This window comes from Coenobita brevimanus, chromosome 52 (assembly GCF_032717465.1).
Source record: "Coenobita brevimanus isolate Jiangsu-jjx chromosome 52, ASM3271746v2, whole genome shotgun sequence".
Classification (NCBI taxonomy): domain Eukaryota; kingdom Metazoa; phylum Arthropoda; class Malacostraca; order Decapoda; family Coenobitidae; genus Coenobita; species Coenobita brevimanus.
The window spans coordinates 22,509,821-22,534,018 of record NC_137005.1 but is presented as its reverse complement, the minus strand read 5'-3'; the positions used below and the strand labels follow the sequence as shown (position 1 = coordinate 22,534,018).

The 24,198-nt window shown below is 42.0% G+C and overlaps 1 protein-coding gene and 1 pseudogene across 1 annotated transcript in view; one reads left to right on the top strand and one right to left on the bottom strand.

The window, feature by feature from the left end:
* LOC145400507 (patched-related protein 9-like) overlaps nucleotides 1-24,198 on the top strand; it is a 524,238-nt gene that overhangs the window by 448,580 nt on the left and 51,460 nt on the right. The gene's annotated exons all lie outside the window — the stretch shown is intronic.
* On the bottom strand, nucleotides 2,346-2,464 carry LOC145400611 (5S ribosomal RNA; annotated as a pseudogene).

The window sequence follows — 24,198 nt, the reverse complement described above, 5'->3', positions numbered from 1 at the left end:
ATATTCATTGTCCAACAGCTTCAGGAAACATATATAGGAAAGAAAAGGGGGCTGTACTTTGTCTTTGTTGCTTTTGAGAAGACATTTGACAAAGACAAAGGAGGTGACGAAGTGGGCAATGAGAAAGATTGGGATCGAGAAGTGGCTAGTTAGAATGATTATGCCTATATTATGTGGATGCTCACATCCAGGTAACAATAGATGGAGATTTGAGTGATGAGTTTTCCGTCAATACTGGGGTACACCAGGAGTCAGTCTTGAGTCCCTTATAGTCTGTCGTGGTGCATGAAGCTCTCTCACGTGACATCAGAAATGGACTCCCATGGAAGGTGTACTCCTATGTTGATGACTTGGTATTGATTGCAGAGAATCAAAGAGAGGCGGGGGAAAGATTTAGGAAGTGGAGATAGGGAATGGGGCACAAGGGTTTGAGAGTAAATTTCAATAAAACAAAGGTGATGATATCTAGGGCTGGTGGTGGTACTGTCAGGGCAGAAGGAGAGTGGTCATGTGCGGTTTGCCTCAAGGGTGTGGGAAATAACGCCATCTTGTGCAGTATTTGTGATACGTGGATGCATAAGAAATGTAGGGGTGCTAAAGGTAGAAGACGAGATAATGCCGATTTCATGTGTGTGTATTGTCGAGGAGAGCATGTAGTGATTGTCAGGCGTGAAAGGATTGATGTTCCTGGTGAGTCTCGAATGTATTTTTTTTTTTTTTTTTTTTTTTTTGTGGTGGTGGTGGGGGGGGGGGACATGTTATTATGTTCCCGGGGATGAGGCTTTTGATAGCTCTCTCATTAGGATAAGGAGTGGTTGGAGGAAGTTCATGGATCTATTGCCTCTCCTGACATTGAGAGGGCTCCCCCTTCGTCCTAAGGGATCTTTGTATGCAGCATGTGTTAGGAGTGTAATGCTACGTGGTAGTGAGACCAGGCCAGTAAAAGAAGAGGATATTCTTAGCTCTAAACGTACAGAAATGACAATGATTAGATGGATGTGTAGTGCGTACTTGAATACAAGACCTAGGGGGGGCTAGGTTTACTATCGCAGAGTTGAAAGGAAGGATGGGACTGAGATGTATTGGTGCTGTGTTGAGGAGGGGAAAATTGGGATGATCAGGGCATGTGGAAAGAATGGAGGATGGCAATTGGGTGCAGAAGTTGAGAACTGGGAAAGTTGGGGGTAGGGCTGCGAGAGGCAGACAGAAGACCTGGGTCGAGGTCATAGAGGTAATGGATAGGGAGGATGTTAGAGATCGGGCAGCGTGAAGAGCCGACATTAGGTAACCGAGGCCGAAGCATGCAAGCATGTTGGAGCCAATATAAACGATACGATACGATACGATATACAGTGGTTCATATTTTGCACCCTCTTGCTTATTGCATTGAGGGGACGGCTCAGTCAGTATTACCAGTGCCTACCCTGCAAAATTTTCTGTTTCCCTTATCTTTTATCATATATTTTTTTTAGTAGCGTATGCTTCTTAACGTCTCATAATTACATGGTTGATTACCAGTTTTATGAAACAGCCCAGAATGACTGCTTTCCCCATACCAGCAGACTGAGTTATCCCCGCAACACAGATGATAGAAAAGGTCAGTATACCGACAACCCCTAACCATTAACGTAACTTGTTCACAGTTGTATTAACAACTGCTGTAGGACCGATCTTACCAGCAAGTGCTGTGGGCATGAAGGTGGTACCTGTATAATCATTCTCCAGAAAAAAAAAAAAAAAAAAAAAAAAAGGAAAGTGAGTCTTGGTTGCGCCTTAGCAGTACTGGCCTCAATGAAATGAACTTTACAATCATAAGCCGCGATTCTTATCATTCTTGCTGCTGCCAGGTAACTATATTTGGTTAAGTATCGCCCTTGAATTACTGATTAAGTTAATGAAGAATATTTAACATCCCCTGTTCAAAAAGCCTATCCTTATTTGAATAAAATCGTCATGAGATAATAGGAATGCTCAGTTTGACACACTAACCCCGTCCATGAACCAACTTTTCATCTGTTTTATTCCATCCTTTTTCTATTGGCACAGCTATCATGTCACCTTCTGACTCCTACTCTCTCTCTCTCCTTCAGATCCCACCTTTTTTTCACCTGTTTCCTCCTCCTCACATTTACAGCTAATCTCGCTTGTTCTTCTCCTCTTAACCTCCTCCTCACCTCTCCTCACCATCCGTCCCTCCTTATTTTGTTATATATATATATATATATATATATATTCATTCATTGCCAGACGCCATGTATCCCAGACGGGGTGGCCAATGGCTTAGAGTTAATTGTTTTACAGGGAGGGGCACTAATCCTCCACCAACCCCACTTGACACGTAGGGATGCCAACAGCATCTGGTGTTCCCAGGCGGTCACCCGTCCAAGTACTAACCAGACCCAACGTTGCTTAACTTCGCTGATCGGACGGGAAGCGGTGTACTCAACGTGGTATATATATATATATATATATATATATATATATATATATATATATATTAGTTTGCGTCACGGTGTGTGGGAACAAAATAAAAATGGCTGGATTTCTTTTGCTGGCTTCCATGGATATTTGACTTGAAGGAGAAACAGTGTGTGTAAATATTTTCAAGGATCAGGCTTCATTTAGGCGTCGTGCAACGAAACTGATCTTCGGCTCTGTATTAGTACGAGCATTCCTCCTTCTGTGTAACGGAAAACAAAAAAAATAATTTTGTGTCATTCAAAATCACATTGGATTCACCACGGCGAGGAATAGAACACATTGAAGAAATGTATTAGTGCAGGAGGTCACACTTGTTTGGAGTATTCGGGTACTTTCGCTGATTTTATCCAACAACTTAAATCATGACCTGGAGCTGAACCTCTTGCACGGTCCTGCCTTTGTTCGTGAACTCTTAATTGACGGTCTCGCCGTGCTCTGCCTCGTCGTTTGTCCCCAGCAGCTTGGCGACATGTTCCTTTCCTCAAGCATAGGCTTCTGTGGTTGCGTAACAGGATCAGCGCCCCCAAACGAGGAGTTTATATCCAGATGCTGCAGCACGATCTTCTTTATACTGATGAAGAACTCCGACAGGCTCTTCCTCACGACATCCTCAGGGAAGGAGTGCAGACACGGGTTCAGTTCTTCCGAGCCCAAAACAGAGAATCTGCAGTGAACCATTGCCCTCGTCTTCGTATATGACACACCATCGTTGAACAGTGCCAGCCCAACCGTCACCTCGGAAAGAAACCAAAGGTGACCAGGAAGGCTGTGGCCCCCGCGTCTCTGATGGCTTTTTCCGTGTGTGATGCCAGTTCCTTCAAGAGTTTGAGGTCCATGCAGGTAGCAGCAGCTGCTGACGTGGCGGAAAATCAAGCTTGTACATAGTAGCGCACAAAGAAGATGCAGAAGTATGTCAGTTTCTCCCAGAAGTTTTCCCTCCGACTGGGTCCACGCAAAAATGAGTGTGTGGGACGAAGCTGTTCGAACTGATCGAGGAACATCCAGATTTTCAACGCATAAATGGTCTTTGCCATCCATCTAGGGTGATGCAGCGCACCAGGGACATGGAACTGGACAGAGGAGCAGTTGTGGCATATGGGCCCAAGGAAGGTGATTGTAAGCCCCAGGAACTCCTTGTAATCGTCTCGAGGTTGCTGTTCGCACACAATGCTTGAGCAAACTGGGCGATATCTTCACACCACGGCTGATTCCGAAATAGAATGCTCTTGTCGTCAACGGCAGATGTGTATTTTATTTGATCAATGAGTGACCACGTCTCAGAAGTTCTGAAAGAGGGTGACTGCTGGTCCTTTGGACTGCTTCGTCAGTAAAGAAGAGAACACGGCCTTCAATAGCATCTCGAAAACATAATGATGGCAGGTAAGGTAGAACAATGGCCTGCCCAGCATCATCTCCATGCGGAGACAGATTTGTCACACTCCACCTTCCTGTGCGACCCCTAAATATGCAGCAGTTACACACATATTTCTTCTGCCACATCACCACCTGAAGTGGATTCAAATGTCCAGTGAGTGAAAGAATATCACAACTTTAAATTTTTTGACGCACCTTAATATACTGTATATATATATATATATATATATATATATATATATATATATATATATATATATATATATATCTATATATGCTGCTTCCCTCCTAGGAAGGGGGGGTATCTGAGACAGGACAACACACTCCCAATTTGCTCAACCACACACTCACATTTACTTGTATCTTAGCCCCAAGGAGAGAAGGGACAGGTCCTAACCCACCACGCCACACAAGGGTCAACTGCACAGTGCGACATCCACAGGAGGGCCCAACAGCAGAGCTTGTTTACCCCTTCCACATCGTAATGGACCCGTTCCCTTACCCGCACCTGACCTGATCAGCTTATCAGACCAAATGCGGAAGAATATCCCTTCAGGGCCGTGTCACTATTTGTTCATTCATAATTTCTCTCCAGTTATCCTTGTCATGTGCAGTCACTCTTCCATGCTTTACAGATCTACATACATCCCTCTCGCACTGAACGCCCTCTTCACACCGTTCATCCATCCTATTAGTGGTCTTCCACTCAGCCTTACAACTCTCACATCCGACCCAGTTATCATTTTCACCAATAGCTTTTCATTCATTTTCTCCATATGCCCAAACCATCGCAGCAGTCTGCTCATCTCGATCAGCTATCTCCCACATAACTCCAATTCTCTTTCACATTTCATCATTTCTCACTCGATTCATCCACATCACTCCACATATACTCCTCAGACACCCCATCTCCATTACATTCCAACTTTTCCTCTCTGCTACACCCATATTCCATGTTTCAGCCCCATATAACGCAGTCGGTACCATTACACCCTCATACAGCCTTCTCTTTACACCCATTCTAAGCTAATGGCATCTAAACGCTTTTTTCATTCCTCCAGCATCTTTCCTACTTCATTCATTCTAAACTTCACTTCTGCATCTATTTTTCCATCCATAGCAGCATGTGACCCTAAATACTTAAAACACACTGCCTCCTCAAGCAACTCACCATTCAGAACTACAGTTATCCTCTTACCGTCTTCCAACCTCGTACACTTCATCACTTTGCATTATTCTCATTTACTCTCAATTTCCTCCTTTCACACACCCTTTCAAACTCCTCTACCAACTGTTTCAAACTCTCTCCGAATCAGCCACCAGAGCAGTATCATCCACAAACAGCAGCTGGTTCAGATTCCTCCCTCTTCCATCAACATTCACCAGACTCAAACCTCCACCTAACACAATCGCATTCACCTTCCTTACAGTGCCGTCCATATAAATATTAAACAACCAAGCCGACATCACACATTCCTGCCGCAACCCCACTCTCACGGGAAACCAATCACTCATAGTATTTCCCACTCTTACACACTCTCTACTCTTTTCATTTTTTTTCTCCTTTTAACAACTTACCATGTGCTCCATTTAATCCTAGAACAGTCCACAAAGCCTCCCTATCAGTTCTATCATACGCTTTCTCTAAATCCGTGAACGCCCAAAACACATCCTTACATTTCGCTAAATACTTTTCACACACTTGTCTCATAGCAAACACCTGATCCATGCATCCCCTCCCTTTCCTAAAGCAACACTGCTCATCACCAATCACTCCCTCTGTACCCTCTCTGACTCTCTTAATCAACACTTTGCCATACACCTTACCAACAACACTCAACTTACTTATACCCCTAAAACTGATACATTCAAAATTATCACCCATACCTTTATACAATGGAACCACACGCGCGCTTGCCCAGTCAATCGGCACCATACCTCTCACAAAACACACATTAAGCAATCTTACTAACCACTCATCGATTGTCGCTCCACCACCTTTCAGACATTCCACAGCACATCCATTCATACGTGCAGCTTTCCCTGCATTCATCTCCTTTACTGCCTACTGCACTTCGTCCATCGTGATCAAAGAATCAATTAACTCTCCCAAAGCATTTATTCCTTGCACCTTCCCATCCGCCACAATCACAGCCTTCCATTCCTCCTCTGCATTTAACAGTCTTTCAAAATACTTTGCCTATCTTTTCCTTATTGCATCACCCTTAGTTAACATCCTTCCATCCTCTGCTTTTACTCGTTATTCCCTCCCAGACTCTCCCCTTCGCACCGTTTTCACCTCCCTCCAAAACATTTTTTTTTATTTTGTTTAAAATTCACAGTCAACCGCTTACTCCACCTCTCATCTGCCTCCACTTTAGCATCACGCACTGCATTTCTCACGCTATTCCTCTTTTCTTTATACCTCTCATATGACACATCCTTCCTCTGCAGCCCAGCTTCATATGCACATCTCTTCTCTGCTACAGCCATACTTGCTTCCTCGCACCAGCATCCACTTCCCTCTCTTACACCACCACCCATTTGTCTCACACCACACACCTCTTCTGCATGCTCCACCACAACACTCTTAAACAAATGCCATTCCTCCTCCACACCTCTATTTTCCTGATCTTTTGCTGCAATCCACTATTTTACAAATCCTTCTAACACTGTCATTTTCCCTCTTTTATCTAACTCACCTTCATAACCTTCCTGCCACACCTAACACTCATAGCTCTAACCCATCTCATACCGACTCGCAACCTTCCCTCCACCAGGTAGTAGTCAGACCCTCCCCTCCCCTCTCAAAACTCTCACATCCAACATTCTTCCTCTTACATTCCTGGACACAGGAACATTGTCCAACAACCCTTCCACCCTCCTGTCTCACTCATTAATACTTATAAATATATTTCCTCTCAGACAAGATATTTCCAATCACCATCTCTCCCTCAAACCACATCCATATCGTTCTTTCCCCATTATCATTTCTTCCAGGTACACCATGCTTTTATATATATATATATATATATATATATATATATATATATATATATATATATATATATATATATATATATATATATATATATATATATATATATATGTATATCATTAGTTTTAGTATTTGCCCCAAGTAACTGTATTTCTTGACTTCTTCAAGAACTTCTTCGCTTATTCTAATGATGTTCTTTGGTATACCTGAATTAAACATTAATTTTACTCCGGCTCAACTTTAGCCCTACTCTGAGACTTCTCAGTTTAGGTCACTTAATATTTCTTGCTATGTCTCTGCTGCTTCAGAGATTTGGATAATGACATCTGCAAATCTTAAATGGTTTAGATTTTCTCCATCTATGTTTACTCCTTTGTTCTCCCAGTCAACTTTATGAAAATACATTCTGGGCATGCTGTAAATAATTTTGGTGAAATTGTATCTCCCTGACTCATGCCCTTCTTAATCTTCATTTTTTCTGAGCCTTTATGTAATTTAACTGTAGCATACTTATAGACAGAGGATACTTATAGACAGAGTTAGAGAAAGAACAGAGAAATTAGTTGGAGAAGAACAGGGAGGCTTTAGGAAGGGAAGAGGTTGTGTAGATCAGATATTCATTCTTAGATCTTTAGTGGAAAAGTTTCTAGAGAAGGGAAAGAAGTTGTATGCGGCTTTCATGGATTTGGAGAAAGCATATGACAGGGTGGATAGACAAGGATTGTGGAAAGTGTTAAGAATATATGGAGTAGATGGGAAGTTGTTGAATGCTGTGAAGAGTATGTACGATGGTGCGAATGCTGCAGTGCGTGTGGATGGTGAACTAAGTGAATTTTTCTCTTTAAAAGTTGGTTTGAAACAGGGATGTGTCATGTCTCCATGGTTGTTCAATCTGTACATGGATGGGGTAATAAAAGAGGTACAAGGTAGGGTAGTGGATGTTGGAGTGGCCCTGGTGAGAGATAGTGTTTGGAAACTCCCTGTACTGTTGTTTGCAGATGATACTGTGTTGTTGCGTGAAGACGAAGGGGAGCTGCAAGGCTTGGTGGATGAGTTTGAGAGAGTGTGTAAGAAACGGAATCTAAAGGTGAATGTAGGGAAGAGTAAAGTGATGGTCTTTGAGAGAGGTGAAGTTAGTGAATGTACAGCGAGGTTAGATGGTGAGGAATTGGAAAATGTGAGTACGTTTAAGTATTTGGGTAGTGTGATGAGTAAGGATGGAGGTTTGGAGGGTGAAGTGCTTGAAAGGGTACAGCAGGGAAGAAAGGTTGCTGGTTCCTTGAAAGCAGTGATAAGAAACAGGGAAGTGAGCATGGAAGTGAAAAAGTTACTACATGACAGTATTGTGATACCAACTCTAACGTACGGAAGTGAAGCTTGGACATTGTTGGAAGGACACAAGTCAAGAGTGAGAGCAGTGGAAATGAGTTATTTAAGAGGAGCCTGTGGAGTCACGTGGAGAGACAGGCTGACGAATGAGGATATAAAGGAGCGTTGTGGTGTGGATGTGGATGTGATAGGAAGCGTTATGAGGAACACACTGAGGTGGTTTGGCCATGTGGAGAGGATGGAGGGTGAAAGACTGACGAAGAGAGTGTATGCGAGTGAGGTGGTGGGGGGAAGAGGGAAGGGGAGGCCGAGGATGAGATGGAGGGATGGGGTGGAGAGGTATATGAGAGAGGGGGGTGTGAGTTGGGAGCGGGGCAGTGAAATGGCGGGGGACAGGGCGACTTGGAGGCGATTTGTTTGTGGCCACCCCAAACGGGATTGAGGCGTCTGGCAATAGATAGATAGATAGATAGTTCCCTCTTTATATATGTTTCCTAGTAGTTTTACAATGTTCTCATTTTCTCCTTGTTCCTGCAATGAATTTATGATTGCTTTGTGCTCCACCGAGTCGAAAGTCTTTTCGTAATCAACAAAACCTGAGCACAGTGGTTTATTATATTTTGTAGTTTTCTCATTTAACTGACTTATTGTGTGTAGATGGTCAGTAGTCGAATACCCTCTTCGGAATCCTGCCACTTCACGAGGTTGGATTTCTACCCATTTTGTTGTATTCTGTTCATAAGGACTTTAATGAAGATCTTCAAAATAACTAGTAATAAGTTAATTGGTGGATTGTTGCTAAGATCATTTGAGTCGCCCTTTTTGTAAAGTAAAATAACTATTGCATTACACCATGTTTTGGGAATTTTCTTCTTCTTTATACATTGAGTAAATAAGTGGGTGAGCCTGTTTTGTACTTCTACTCCTGCATCCGACAGTTAATATGCTACTGTTCCATCTTCTTCTGGGGCCTTCCCTCTTTTCATACTTGTAAGAGAAATGTTTACTTCGTCTGGTGTTACTTCAGGTATTTCACTTGTGTCAACTGGAAAGTTAGCTATTTGTTCTACTGCCTTTGATGCATACAGTTCTTTGAAAAATTCTTCAACTCTTCACCATCTTATCTCTGCATTTAATAACTTCACCGTTTTTGTCTTTCAGTGATATAATTTGTTACTTTCCTAGTGCCATTTTACCTTGGACCCCTTTCAGATTTTTTTCCTTTTTTGATGGTTTCTTTGATGTGATCTAAGTTTCTCACTCTTTTTTCGTCTCTTTGTCTTTTGTTGATTAGCTTATGTAATTCTGCTGGTTCAGTTTCATCTTTCTTTGTTCTGCTTTCATTTCCTTTTTTTTTTTTTTTCATGAGATAGAGACGGACATAGCGGGAGAGTTTGATATCCCATGGGAGGAAAAGTGGCAACACTGTACACAGGAGATGATCCCGCTCAAACTGCCTTCTTAGAGTGGTCGGACTATAGATCTGATGCTAAAGAATATGAAGCTGATAAGGACTTTCCTCCATCTAAATATTTTCAACCACCAACAAAACTGCCCACAGTGCAGAGTGTAATAGGTGGGCATTGGCAAGGTGACTGTTGACATGGCGGTACGGGAGGTAGCGAAGCAGATCTACGCTAAGTAGTACCGTGATACCGTGTTCTGTGTGTCCTTGAGCACCATCAAGAGGAGAGTAGAGAACCTCAGGAAACAGTTTAGTGAAGGCAGAAAGAGATATGGATAGAATGGGAAGGAAGACTCAAAAGCTGTCACGCGATATAAGGAGTTATTTGATGGAAAGTGTGAGGCCTTTGACGTACATGCAGAGGACCCTGTGCGACGGCAACATCTGGAGCAGGAGTGTGGGGTAAGCATGAGTGATATGGATTATAAATACTATGAAGACCAGAAAATGGAGCGGAAGATGTTTTGTCACAAAAGTGTGGACCCTGTGTGGTACCAAAGTACAAAGAGGCTGAGAGAGAGACAGGATGAGTACAGGAGGAGGAGGGACCAACAGTTCCAGTACAAGACCCTTGACCAGATCACTGATATTCTTGTAGATGCTGGTGAGATTCTCACCAGCAGCAGTGACGAAGAGCAAGAGAACCGAGTCCAATAGCGACAAAAGATTTGTGAGACTGACACACAAGATAACGAGGGCAAGAAGAGTGAGGTTGCAGCTGACCCCATACTAAGGAAGAGAAAGCTCCTCAAGGATGTTGCTGAGGCAGACACAGGTGATCCACTACAACAAGAATTTCAGCATATCCGAGTCGCAGAGAGAAAAGTAAGCAATGAGTTTTACCAAACTGTGGCCAATCTCTCAGGAAAAGGGACTTTCTGTTAGTGAATCGAGCGAGGCTGTCATTGAGGTTGGCGACACACTGTTTGGAAGAAGATGGAAAAGCCCTCGAGAATGTGATGAGATCTTTGATTTAGATACAGTTCCAACCAACAGGAACATAAGGACAGCCCTGCAGCAAACTGAGGCCCAGATTTTGTCGCTAGTTGGGGGTAAGCTTGAAGAGGAGAAATGGAAGGGTAAGATGATTTCTCATGCATCAAACAGTACCACAAACAAAGGTGTAGGCCAGTTCATGGTACAAGGGCTGCATGTAGGTCAGGACAGCCAATTTCCTCTATCTATTCTGCCAATCTATGGAGAGACAACGTAGGTGGATATGGAGTTTGAGATACTGGCAGAGGAGTCAGTGCAGAGGACGTGTATAAGCTTGTAGATGCCCGTATGACAGATAGCACAGAGCACAACAAGGGCTTTTCAAAGCTGCTGGCGGAGATGTGCGACCTGGAAACACCAGCAGGACAGTTATTTTGTGGCACTCGTACTTCACTGGGGTTCAGCAGTGTCATGAATAAGGTTATGAGGCTGGTGGAGGCAGATATGAAGATGGAGTGGGCTCTGAAAGGTTTCATGTCGATCTAGAGGTTAACAGCAAAAATACCAGTCTGGCTGGGCAAGCACTGGACATATGCCTCAAACTGGTGGTTCCTGAATTTCCACACAAGCCTTGGAACCGCTACAAGGAATTCCTTGTCTTCCTGGAGCAAAGACGTGTGTCCAGTGTCCTGTTTTCCTACAAAGATGGCAAGTTTGGGTGCCTCGCCAGGGCAGCAGCAGTCTTAATATACAATTATGACCAACTGGCAGAGTTTCTGAGACAGAATCCTCACATCAACAACCGCCTATCCTGCATTGTCAGAGAAGTATTGGAACTCCCCAATCTCAAAGTCGTCCTCATGGTGTTTGCTTGCCTGGGTGTGCACTTGGTGGAAGCCATCCATGCCAGGACAATAGAAAAAGACGCTCAGAGAGTTTACAAAGGATTGCACACAGCCTTGGGTCAGCCCATCAGTGATGACTTTATAAGATTTACAAGCCTGAATACCCTGGGAAATCTGACGATCTCTTCACTGGTGTGAAGAAGAACCACAAGGACGAAATCCTGAACTCCGTGTCTGACTTAGCTGAGGAGCACTTAGAGGAGGTGAAAAAGCTGACCAACTTAATGCTGCCCCACCTGCAGACGGTCCTAGCCAGGGAGAGGAGGGACTTTTTTTTTTTTTTTTTTTTTACGTGTCTGATTCTGGGCAAAGGCTTCAGGGCCTATTTCTCGGGGGCAGTGACCTATCCCAAGGCCCAGTAGTCCTCCTACACCTCCACATGTCACCACTTCGGAGCTAACACCCACCGTCCATACTGAATACATGCTAGGGCTGTCTCATACAGGACTGGTGTATTGATATTAGTGGGGGTATTTTTACGACATGTCGGCGGGACATCTGGTAGATCAGAAAAGTCTGCTTTTTTAGGAACTTCAGATCCTTAAACTGTTCCCTGCCCCAGCCGGGATTCGATCCTGGGTCCATTAGGACTGCAGGCCGCCTCTCTACCGATTCAGCCACCGCCTCCCCGTATGGTATGGATGAGGAGGCCTTCCCAATGGACTATCCCGTGAGCGACCAGGCAAGTAACATCGATGCAATATTGCACAACATTGGCATGGAGAGACAATGTGGCAAAGTGGACAACAGACTGAGAAAGTTAGGCACATTGAATGCAGTCAGCGGTCAATTATCCTGCAGAAGAGCCAGGAACTAAGGACTGGACAGATTCCTTCCTTTAGAGGTTTCAAGGCAGCAGCCCAAGCTAAAAGGGAAGTCGAACTGAACTGGAGTAAATACACGAAGGAGAAATTTGAGAAGGGAGCAGAGCAAAAGCAGGAAATAGCTCAGAGAAATGAAAGGAAACGACTGGACATGCTAGAAAAACTAAAATCTAGTGGTGGCCCCTTTACCGACAGTGAGGAAGTTGAGCAATTCCTTGCGGATCCAACTCTGAGCGACAAGGACAAGCAGCAGAGGATGAAGCTGGAGCTTCAGTTCGCCAGAGAGAGTACCACACTTCTGCCTAATGTCGATCCTATCTTCCGAGTCCAGGTGACACTGCCCAGTGGGATGAGAAGGATGAAAACTGCACAGGAGTTTGGAGAGGCCCTAATGATGCACCTGGGCAGGAGGAACGACCGAACCACACTAGAATATGAGAAATTCCAGCAAAGCCCTGACAAACTGGCATCTTCATAAGATAGACCTTTCCATGCCACTTAACTGAGTGTTTTATGTTAGAAAGAAGAATGTTCAGTATTCTAAAACAGTCTTTAATCACTTTTACAGTTCTTGAATTAATCACTAACACATCCCAGTTTGCATTTGAAAATACACATATTGCGATCCAATAACCATTGTTTAATTTATGTAAGTGCCAAAGCAGTTATTTTTAGGATCAACATGTGCTGCTAATCGATTTTGAGAAAAGTATTTCAAGCCTTGTACTAGCAGACATTAAGACAAGTCAGGGCATACATACAACAGAATGGGCAGAAAAGCCAATTATTTTGTTAATTTTGAATTTCAAGGAGTGTGGGTTTTTTAAAGAGATATGTTGTTAGTTTTGGTATCAAAATTAATGTATTAATAGTGATAATCATTTCCCAAATGGACATCTTCAAATTTTGAACTTGAGATTTATCACCCCCTCCCCCCCCACCTACCGTCTGTACTAATATCACGCGCCACATGTTAGGCTTATTCGGCGCCCGCGATTTTGGCTGACTGTTTTGTCTTCGCATGATTTCGGCTTTGAAAACCATACCTTTTTCAGAAGTAACAGTCATTACATTCATATCAGCATTTGCCAGATGAAACGTTAATTTATTTGAAAACTACATGATACGCGTTTCAAAATAAACATGCAGCAAGACTTGTAATATTATGCAGTGCATGTTATCCGATCACTTGTCGTTTTAGGCATTTTAGTAACTGTTCTGCAATATTTTTTTAGTATATCATGTCTAGGAAACTTGTATAATAACTTATGATTATATTATTGCACAATTTATTATAATCATGGAAGGGTTTTTAGAATTTATACGACTCTGCAAGCAAGGTAGAGTTGACCGACTTCAATTAATTTATCAGATGAGAATTGGCAACTCTGGGAAGTTTATGGCCGAGGGAATTGTCAAACGAATTTCAACTCCTTTATAAATGACCCCATCACGCCAGAGGCGGTGTGCAGTCGGTCCATAAAGTATGCAATCAGTCCTTAGGACCGACTGTGGACCGAGCAAATTGGCGAAATCTCTACACTGCTACGTAAGAGGTTAGTCCATGGCGTGTCCGTGACCGGTCAAACTCTGTTCTTCAGGTCCGTACATGGTCAAAGCAGTCGCCCGTGATCGGTCTGCGACTCGCTTAACTGGTTTGAGCTTGGACCAACTGGTCCACGACTGGTTCAAACTTGCTTGCACATGGCTTGCGATCGGTCCGCAACCGGTTCGAACCGACCCTGCCCGTCCTATAAAAAGCCTGCAGCACAGCGACAGGTGTTGAGTCGCATGTCAGCTGCACTGAGTGCCACATCATGCCGCCAAAAGCCATCAAGAAGGGCCGGGGCAAGGGTCGTGGTGTTGCCACATCATCTTCACTGCCCCCGCAGCCACGTTCCGACCCACCATCCGACGTGGAGGTAGAATCGGTAGAAGTAAGGGCTTCAGACAGCAGTGCAGAGAGGGGCCAGGCCACAGCAACCTGTGATGATGATGACAGTGCCAGTGTAGCCAGCGTCGTCAGCAAATCAAAGAAAAGTTTCTGACCTGTCCATGGAACAAGAAGAGTCAATGATAGAATGGCTCCAGGAAAATCCTGTCATATATAGTAAAAACATGGCACTCTATAAAGACACAGCAAAGAAGGAGTTGGTATGGACGGAGAAGGCTGCTGAACTGAGATGAGCAATGCTGGTGCTGGCAGTTTTTATACCCCTCCCCCGCACCGGTCATAGACCAATTGTGAGTGACTTGCTGACCTTTTACTGACCGGCCATGGAATTGGAAGACCAACTACAGACCTATCACAGACCGACCACTGTCCTGAATAGGCTAAATCAAGGACCGAATGTGGACCAATCAGACATATCAGGACGAAGTACGAACCAACTGCATGCCAAGTGCGAGCGACTTGCTGCAGTGACCGGTCAGCAATCGGTCCTTGCAGTCCGTACCTCGTAAGCGGTCAGTCCTTAGAAGGTCCTGCCAGTCAGCAACCAGTCAATGCTAGGCTCGCGATCGGTCCTTTGATCAACTCGTCCTTGCTATGCAAATTTTGATAATGTCCAAAACGTGCCGAGTGGCTCCCGGTCCTTGCAGAGCACACTCTGTCCATTGCAGCCCTCAGTCGGCGCAAAGTCGGTCCGACCAAGACCTCGACCAGTCCATGCCAATTATCGTGGACCGACTGCGGACCGACTCTGGTGTGATGCCGGCTTGAAAAAAAAAAAAAAAAAAACTTTATTAAGTAAGGTAACTGTACTCAACTGTTCTAATAGCTTTTTTTAATGATTTAGAGAGTTTTAAGTGGAGTGTTTTGGCTATACATGATTTTCTACTTTTCCCGAGGCCCTGGGAATGTAACCCTCTTGTAAGTTGCGACATGACTGCAATCTAAATTATGGTCAAATTGTGTATGTGCGTGACTGTGTGTTCGTTCATTTCTTTCACGACGACGGAAATACTGTAGATATCGACCTAATTCTTTCTGCATTAGGTCGGGGTAAATGCAGGGAGTATAAGAAAAACAGTTGGCGATGGCGTGAAAGTGTCGGAAATTGCGACACGCGAAAATGTCTGTCTGTGCATTTATTCGTTTCTTTCACAAAAAAGGTAATAGATATCAACCTAATTCTTTTTGCATTAGGTCGGGGTATATCCAGGGAGTGTCAGGAAAAAATGGAGATCGCGCGCGACGCGATGGAGCGAAATTGTTAATCATGACACGTGAAAATATGAGAAAATAGTATTGTTCGACTTTTTCGTAAGAATTGGCTATTGTGGGCTTTATAACGGTATGGAAATACAAATAATTTTATAAATATTTTGTGATGCAGAGACTATTAATTAATCCCGCAAATATTTGTGGGCAAGCACTAGTACTCATAGTACAGCTGGATCCAGTAGGGCTGTGAGTCACTAGAATTAGTCTTGTTTAATCGTTTAAATTCTCATTTGATATGACGACACTTCTTTGAGCCACTGATGCAACTCCCACCTTACTCAGAAATCCCCTGAATGTCTACCAGCGCCTGGGGTGAGATGAGGTGAAAACTACCGGACTCACCTGGTGGTCTTGTCATAAAGACTTTGTAGTTACTTGTAGAGAAGTATATTTTAGACTTGTGGTCGAGCGGCTTTTATATCTTGTAGTAGCTTCCCCACCAGATGTCATGTAGTGACGGGAGAGGTAAAGAATAGTATGGGACTATTTTTATTTGTCTTGGAAATATTAAACAGGTCTCTCACATGGAAAGAGTATAAGTCCCGGGTAGCTACCTCCCTGTCTCGCTATCTCTCTCTCTCTCTGTTCTAAGGCTAATCTCCGTCTCGACCTCTCTCTAGGGTCGCTTGTCTCCTTCTACTCTCTCTTTCCTAAAATCTGATGTAGCAGGGGTGTGTCACGTGTGTTCCTCGTGGATCTTTGTTCACGAGAGGACTGCTGACAGCTAACTGCATCATCTCCTTACTGGCCGCTGTCGTCAGCTTTCCTCAGTGTTAAGAGTGTGTAAGCATGTTTAGCACTGCTCGATTCTTGCAGACACAACACCTTCTCATCATCTGACTTCCTGCTTCTATCTGTCTCTCTATCTATCTATTTATCTATCTATCTATTATGTAGTCCTACATTTGCTCGGCCGCGCGAAAATGGCGTACCATCGACATTTAATAGTTATAACATATTAATACATACTACATACACATTATAATGAACTTATAAGCTAATTAAGTGAAATACATAATATTGTAAAGTAACATAATTGTATGAATATTGTATACATATATTATTCATAGTAAATAGTGATTATTCAGTAATATTACATTTTAAATAAGTTGTATACATATTTGAATAAATGCATTAAAGTAAATTATTTAACTGTAATACAGTATGTACTTGGGATATTATAGTGAAATGCATACATGCAAGAATAAAAATAGTTTAAAATTAAGATTATTGTAATAGTTATTAATATTTCATTCAGAGATAATGGTACTGGTCTGTTATATATGGGTCATTCTTCTTTGTATTATTATTATTTTTTTTTTATATTTTTTTTTATATATATAATTAATACTATATACAAAATATATACACTTCATTCAGGGTGGTTAACTGTGATGTTAACTCTCCCCCGACTAAATAATGACTCCAAATTAGCAATTCTTGCATGCATTCTGTGCATTGCGAACAGCAGTACTGCAACTACAATGCAGATGATTATAAAGACAGAAGGTGCTTGGCTATACACGTAATATGGGTTGAACATACTCAAACTCAAATCTTCCCAGGGCTTCATTGTTTCATTGATCAGCTGCATAGTTTCAAACTTAGGTGAAGTCAGCTTAATACTTGTGCTCATGTTTAAGTTCATATTAGGCAGTGGGTGGAAATGTTTGTGTGTATGGTTGATAATGGCGTAGTGATTGATGGTGGAAAAAGTAGACATGGATGGTGTAAATACCGCACAGTAGTCTGGTGCTATGTATAATCCTGAGGCTGATGTATGGGATGGTGGTATATCTGGACAGACTATGTAAACTGATGTGTTATGAGGGAAATAAAAAAACTGCGAGTGTCCAATGCGTTGATGGTGTACAAGTTTATCTGGAGCAAAAGTGAAGTTGCAATGATGATGAATATTGTTATTGCTGATGATAGCCATTTCACAAGGGACCGTATCAGTAGGCTGAAACGTGAAAATGTACGCAGGACAAAGATGAACAGCATGTAAGGATGTGCGGCACTTTCGCTCAATCGTTGACTCACTTGCGAAAGTGACAGTGTCTCGTCTCTTGGAGACCATGATGAGTTCGGTGTCTGTGTTGATGTTGATGATGACCAAAGTGTTGTTGTTTCTATAGGGGAAGGGGTGTATTTGGTATAGTGTGAACAGGTCTTCCGTGATGAATGGTACATGAACTATCACTGATGTTGGTGTTAGTGTTGCTTCTAAGTACGGGTAATATTGCATAAATTCCCTACTGCGGAACAATGGCTTCAATTTATGTTTATGTATGCCTTGACTAACTATCTGACGTAGCTCATGAACTGGGAGTAAGTCATTTGTGATCTTGCCATCACCAGCATTCGAAATTCCTTGCATAAGTGCCCTGAAATGATCTCTAGTGTTCTCTAATTGTAGTAGAATCGTGTCAATATGTTCTGTGATGATGGAGAAGTGCTGGAAAAGAGTAACGTTGCCCTCTAATTCATTTATTTTATCTACACTCTCGAGAGCTACGTTTTCTGCTTGTTTCAGATTTTTCACAATTGTCTTCATTGCTGAGTTCTGTCCTGTGATGAATTTATCTTGGTATGTTAGTACCTGAGCTATCTTATTAAATTTGTTGTTTATTTCTTTAAGGTCATCCTCTGTAGCCAATCCAAAGATGTTCCCAAGAACTGCGCCGCCCAGATCGAACAAACCGCGCTTTTGGCGAGTACGTGTGATATTGTTCCTGTCGCTCAGTACCTCCGTTCCATAAGATGGGAGATCTTGGATCATGACGAGCATAGTTGACTTCGCCTGTTCTAGTTTCCATTTCGCTAACTTCACCATTTCATCCACTTCCTTGGTGTTATGTGGTTGTGAAACATAATTCCCTATCTTGAAGTCCAGAGTTCGCATCGGCGTCGCAAGTCTTTCTAGATAAGTAGGTAAGTCATACAAGTAATCTAGACTTATTTCAGTACTCATGACGTCCTTGACGATTGTAGTCGTGGCCGTTGGAGCTATGAGGCATCCTTGTCGTACTATATGCTTGGGGTCTAGGTGCGCATATACTCTTACTATGTATAGGAGAATCCATAGCATAAGTCCCTTCATCGTAACCTACCGAAAAAAAAAAAAATCTATTAATTTCCTATAAAGCTGTGGTTGATACATAACCAATGATGTCCACGACGAGGTCTGGGGACATCTCTCCATCATCTGTTATCCACTTAGAATTCTCCAGAGTAGCTAATAGGGTTCTCTTGATTGTGGAGACATCAGCAGTTATTTCACTGAGCACATGGTTTGTAGTGTGCTCCCTTACAAGATCTACAATTTTATGTAATTCTGGAATTATACCTGGCAAGAAGTTCATACCTCCAGAAAATTTCTTCAGAAATTCAGTTTTAAATTCATCATATGTCCTAGCACGATGTAGCTTATCGGAGCGCAATAAATTGCTTGCTGGACATCTTTCCTGGCTTATGCAAGATGAAAAAATAGCAATTTTCTCTTGTTCATCTAGTATGTGGCGCTTGATGAACATTTGTTCGCACTGACTGATTAATGAAATGACATCAATGCGATCATTGTTTGTGCCAGAGAATTTTGGGGCAGTCTTATCCTCGTGATACACAGAAACGTGAGGTGTGGTTTTTAGATCAGCAGTATTTGGTTCTTGATTCATATTAAATGATTGCCCTGTTAATTCAACTTGTACGAGTTTATCGTTATGTGAGGGAATGGTGGAATATGTATGACCGGACCGGTGAACCCTGTTAAGTATATTGGCATACGTATGCAAGACAGCTGCAAAGTCGTCACTCTCTATGTCTGAAGGGGTTTCCCACTCATCATCCGAAACTCCCGTATTTGTTTCTTTATCTTTAACGTGTGGTGAGGGTTGTACAATGGGTGGGCTGTCTCTTAATTGTGAGTCTGATGTTGTGGCAATTTGTGTGTCATCTGGTATTAACGTGGGTGGTGGCGAAAATATTCCTGTCATTAAGATATGATGTTATGAAATATGCCTCTTGTTTATTTATGTTCTAGCAAACTAGATGAGTAAATAAGTTGAATATAGCTAATTTTAGCACTGAGAAGAAATGAGCAAGTATAATTTTACCCACTTGATACAGATCGTAGAGGTGTGTCGATACAAAAGTCGATCTCGGAAGAAAATACAGGTTTGATTGAAGATCTCTTGATAATTCTAGTGGTGTGTTGATGGACGATATTACTCAGGAAACTCCATGGCCTGGTATTTGTAGTGGTTAACGGCTGTCCCAGGCAAACCTCAGCATAGAACGTCGAATTTCCAACTTAACTGTGAAAATAAGTGAGTATGAGTAGGAGCTATGTGAATAATGAGTAATGAGTAGTGGGTGAGAAGTGCCTGGTGTCAGTCACACGTTGCTTGGCATGGCAGACTCGCGTTGTGATGTCACCTCAGCACATGGTGACGTCGGCTTCCCACACTGGTAGCTGTGGTGAGTGAATAAGTAGCGATGAGTAACTTGAGTGAAGACGAGTGAGTAAGATGAGTTGTGAGTCGTGTCTCACTCTTCGTTTGTTTGTTCCGTTTTTCTATGTCGATATTTTCTCGGTCCTTTTCTCTAGTGATTTACTCGTTGTGAGATGAAGACTGCCGCTACTTGTAGGTGCGTGTAGAAGATTATACAGACGACGTAGAGTTGTTAATTGTAGTTGATTGTAGATGGCTGTAGTTCGCTGATTCGTCGTAGACTTGTAGACTATTTGCACTGTAGGCTGTATTTTGTAGGATTCAATGTAGAACTGAAGCTAATCTTGTAGTCTCGGTTGCTTTTGTAGAAATTTGCTTTTAATTCGGAGACGATGTCCGCAGATTTGCTGGTTTGTCGTTAAGCTACTTGCAAGGCGTCGAGTGATCTCTTGACCTCTGCATCAGCGTAATGATCTGGGAGATGGAGGGGGCTGGATGGAGAGAATACTGTCAGGAGCTGATGTTGTTGGTTGTTTTCAATCTTGATATTTTGTAGGAATTTAATGTTGATTCGTAGATGAGGTTCGTATACGTTCGCTGCTACCAAATGTCATAAAGACTTTGTAGTTACTTGTAGAGAAGTATATTTTAGACTTGTGGTCGAGCGGCTTTTATATCTTGTAGTAGCTTCCCCACCAGATGTCATGTAGTGACGGGAGAGGTAAAGAATAGTATGGGACTATTTTTATTTGTCTTGGAAATATTAAACAGGTCTCTCACATGGAAAGAGTATAAGTCCCGGGTAGCTACCTCCCTGTCTCGCTATCTCTCTCTCTCTCTGTTCTAAGGCTAATCTCCGTCTCGACCTCTCTCTAGGGTCGCTTGTCTCCTTCTACTCTCTCTTTCCTAAAATCTGGTGTAGCAGGGGTGTGTCACGTGTGTTCCTCGTGGATCTTTGTTCACGAGAGGACTGCTGACAGCTAACTGCATCATCTCCTTACTGGCCGCTGTCGTCAGCTTTCCTCAGTGTTAAGAGTGTGTAAGCATGTTTAGCACTGCTCGATTCTCGCAGACACAACACCTTCTCATCATCTGACTTCCTGCTTCTATCTGTCTCTCTATCTATCTATTTATCTATCTATCTATTATGTAGTCCTACAGTCTGATCTCATCTCTTATCCTACTACTATTGGCCTCAGGGATTGATTTGTTAACAATTACGCCTTTGACTGTCCCTCTTGCCAACCCTACCTAAAGCATACCTAACCTTGCCATCTAGATCCCTATCTATTCTAAGTTTTTCTGTCCATAGGTGAAAGCTGCCGCTACTAAAACAACCTCCAGTCATGACTAAAATTGTCCCAAAAATGAACATTCCACACAGAACTTCTAGCCTACTATTGACTCATAATTCTGCTGAGGGTGACAGAACCAACATCAAATTAATTTCGGTAATGAATCACAGACAATTAACTTCCTACGACGTTCCTTGAACATCTTAAAAAGGTCCTTATACTTCCATAGTATCTCATATGACCTGCCAGAAGCTACATTATTAGTCGAAGAGCTCAGACACTATTATTTATCCATCCCTGGGGCAAAGGTTTGATGGAATCTAAGGTAAAAGTACCTGTAGAATCCAAATACGGCCGTGTTACAGTTGGGTCTTGCACCGATTTCCCAGGATTGCCTGTTACCATGGTAACAAAATAAAAAATATCGATTTGTGATTGTCACTTGTTGTGGGCCATAACTCAATAAAAAATCAAGATAGAGATTTGCAAGTACGTTCACATTAGAGCCTACAAAATTCTCTTGCAGATAAATGTAAATATTTTGATTATGAGAAGTGTACATGCTAATAAAATAGGGAAAATATTGCAAAAACAGTGAAAAATGACGAAAAAACTTTATTTCGTTAATGACAATTTCCGGGAAGTGCTACCCTGCCCTTTTTACTACCTTTAACAGCATTCTACGAGTGATTCTGCTAATAATGATACCCTACTTGAGATTTGTGGGTGAAAATAAGTGACACTTCTCTCAATTTTAAAAATAAACACCCCTTCAAACATAAAATCATACGGGAGTAATAGACATGTATTCTGGATAATAACATTCTCTTACCACATGCTGATAGAAAAACCGAACTTAAATGAAGGTACCATGCATATCTGAACACACTGAAGACTTTACAGACAAATACACACAAACACAAAGAGAAATACATATCATACAGTATATAGTACATACGGAACAAATTAATACCACAGCTATTTGTTAGAACATCGGTGCTTGGTCATAATGTGTGTTGTTCAAGAACACATCTTGATATTGATATCATATACATGTATAATGAAACAATTTAAAATTGTTGAGAAATCTGACAGCAGTACAGTAGCTTTCTCTAGGATTGAGGCGCATGAAAGTGAGTGATGATATTCTACTAACCATAGAAGAATTTGTCTGCAAAACGTATGGTCATTCTAAGGAGAAAACAATCAGTGAAGCCCGTTATGCAATATTTTTTTGCGATTATGCTCCTAAAAATAAATGCTCCACTGCAGAAGATTAGAAATCCCAACCCTTATCTCTCCCACCCTGTCGAGATGTACTGGCAAATAAACTCAAACGTGCACACTATGTTGTATCTGTGTGGAAACATGCAATATTACCAAATCCACTCCTTCTTAATCCAGCCGATTATGGATGAAGCTGATAATTCATACTGCATTAAATGGTTTGATAGGTCCTTGACTTTCACTCAAAAAGCAGTGAAGTTGAAGACGATGAAACTCAGTATAATTCAGATAATGATGGATCAAATGAAATTCAGATAATGATGGATCAGATGAGGAAGAAGGAATGTCTTCACTTGAAATGCTTGATTGATAGGGAGGGGTCAGGTAAAGTGACCTATGATGAAAGTGAAGTGCTGGTAACCTCTCTGGTCTATGTTATAGTGCACTGTATTAATACGGATTCAGCAATCATTATACATGCATATAATATCAATATCAAGATATGTTCTTGAACAACACACATTATGACCAAGCACCGATGTTCTCAACAAATAGCTGTGGTATTAATTTGTTCCGTATGTACTATATACTGTATGATATGTATTTCTCTTTGTGTTTGTGTGTATTTCTCTGTAAAGTCTTCAGTGTGTTCAGATATGCATGGTACCTTCATTTAAGTTCGGTTTTTCTATCAGCATGTGGTAAGAGAATGTTATTATCCAGAATACATGTCTATTACTCCCGTATGATTTTATGTTTGAAGGGGTGTTATTTTTAAAACTGAGAAAAACATCACTTATTTTCACCCAAAAATCTCAAGTAAGGTATCATTATTAGCAGAATCACTCGTAGAATGCTGTAAAATTATTAAAAAAGGGAGGGTAGCATTTTCTGGAATTTGTCATTAACGAAAGAAAGTTTTTCGCCATTTTTCACTTTCTGCAATACTTTCCCTATTTTATTAGCATGTACACATCTCAAATTAACATGAAATTTACATTTATCTGCAAGAGAATTTGATAGGATTTAATTTGAACGTACTTGCAAATCTCTATCTTGATTATGGAGTTGTGGCCCACAACAGATGACAATCATAAATCGGTAATTTGATATGGTCACCATGGTAACAAGCAAATGATGGGAAAATGGTGCTAGACCCAGGTGTAAGACGGCCGGATTTGGATTCTGCAGGTACTTTTACCTTAGATTCCATCATCAAACCTTTGGCCCGGGGATGGACAGATATAAGTGTCTGAGCTCTTGGACTATATTAGTCCTTACCAGAGTAACTAAAACCGAGTCCTCTGAATTGTTGCTGACTAAGTCATTAACTCTGCCAGTCATGTCCTGTATCCTATACCTAGGATATCAAAAAGGCCTCCTCCTAGAACCCTTAACACAAAACTCCTTCCCCTGATGCCTGATCAGCGAATCCCCAACAAGTGTGAGGCTAGGCTTATCCACTTCATCTTCTAGAACTTGAAACTTATTCTTAATAGTTACACTCCTGTCATTGTTACCTTAGCCTTGCATCCTCCCGTGACTGGTTATCATCTACCTTGGTTTCAGCCTTAACAAACCTAGTTTCTAAGTTTTCTACCTAGCCTAACACTTCTGCTTCCACTTCCTCCACATGCACTGCCTTAGCACACACTGCTCCACCCTCATTCTCCCAACCGTTCAA